This window comes from Anabrus simplex, chromosome 2, assembly GCF_040414725.1.
Source record: "Anabrus simplex isolate iqAnaSimp1 chromosome 2, ASM4041472v1, whole genome shotgun sequence".
NCBI lineage: Eukaryota > Metazoa > Arthropoda > Insecta > Orthoptera > Tettigoniidae > Anabrus > Anabrus simplex.
The window spans coordinates 1188552113-1188553381 of record NC_090266.1 but is presented as its reverse complement, the minus strand read 5'-3'; the positions used below and the strand labels follow the sequence as shown (position 1 = coordinate 1188553381).

Sequence of the window (1269 nt, the reverse complement as noted above, 5' to 3'; positions counted from 1 at the left end):
ATGTATGCTTAAGAGAATACAATGGAAATATGGCTGCATGGCCCGTAGTTGTATGTGAATTATTACAGTAATTTTCATGTCTAAACTTTAATTTGCAGAAAATATCATATGTACTGTAGGCTAAGTTATGTTATTATGTATATATATTTTTCACATCTTTCTTTCTTTCTTTCGGGCCGATGACCTTCGATGTTAGGCCCCTTTAAACAACAAGCATAATTTCTTTCTTTCTTAATGTGTTTACCCTCAAGGGTTGGTTTTAACCTCGGACTCGGCGAGGGATCTCACCTCTACCGCCTCAAGGACAGTGTCCTGGAGTGTGAGACTTGGGTCGGGGATAAAATTGGGGAGGAGGACCAGTACCTCGCAAGGCACCCTCACCTGCTATGCATAATTGTCACATTTTATGCCTTATCTGAAAATTCCACACTGTAACTCAAGTAGTTGTTAGTTTTCTTGGACTAGCTGTAGGCCTAAATTGGATTTCACATTTCATGCCTTATCTAGCGATGAATAAAATTTTATAACCCCGGATCAATTATTTTGCACTTGAAAACCTGTTTCGTAATTCCTTTAAAACTTACGGGTAATGCGTTTTTGTATACAAGTGAAATTTCGAGATCTCTGATTCAGGTATGATGTCATAGGCATAGCAGGTAAGAGGAGAAGACGAGAGCTGTAAGTAGTTACTACAGCGAGCCGCTGGATAGCGTTAGTGGCGCTCTCCCGTCGGAAAACTGTGTGCATTTTTTCGAGAGTTTTCGCTATTACCCTTGTAGTAAGCGCAAATGATTGTGATCCCCAGTGGCGCAATTGGTTAGCGCACGGTACTTATAAGACAGTAGCCGAGAGATGCCGGGGTTGTGAGTTCGAGCCTCACCTGGGGAATTATTTTAAAATGTAAGCTCTTTCCCTCTCCGAAAAGCTAATGATCATGGATAAGTCCTTCAATAAATGAGAGTCAAATATTGATAACGAACCACTTATTTGCTTCATGTCACAGAAATGGGTACGTTTTGTGACGTCACTTCCGTTAAACATTTTGCCGCGTCACGTCTCGCAGATTGCCCCGCCTGCCATAAGACATATGAATGTCAAGATGCTAAGGTAGCCATAATTTATTCCATAATCCTATGACCCTTCCAGGATCGAGAGCGAGTGGACTTACGAAGGACTGACAAGATCATGCGCGGCAGCCAGCAGTGCTTTTGGGTACTTGTCGGATGACCGTCCTGGCGACCTGGGTTCAAGTCCCGGTATCCACACGTT

General features: G+C 42.7%; 1 non-coding gene across 1 annotated transcript; it reads left to right on the top strand.

Annotated features, from left to right (window-relative positions):
• The first annotated feature begins 798 nt into the window (after nucleotides 1-798).
• Nucleotides 799-888, top strand: TRNAI-UAU (transfer RNA isoleucine (anticodon UAU)). Its single transcript is given in 2 exon segments — nucleotides 799-836; nucleotides 853-888. It is a non-coding gene; the product is annotated as a tRNA-Ile (tRNA).
• The last annotated feature ends 381 nt before the right edge of the window (nucleotides 889-1269 follow it).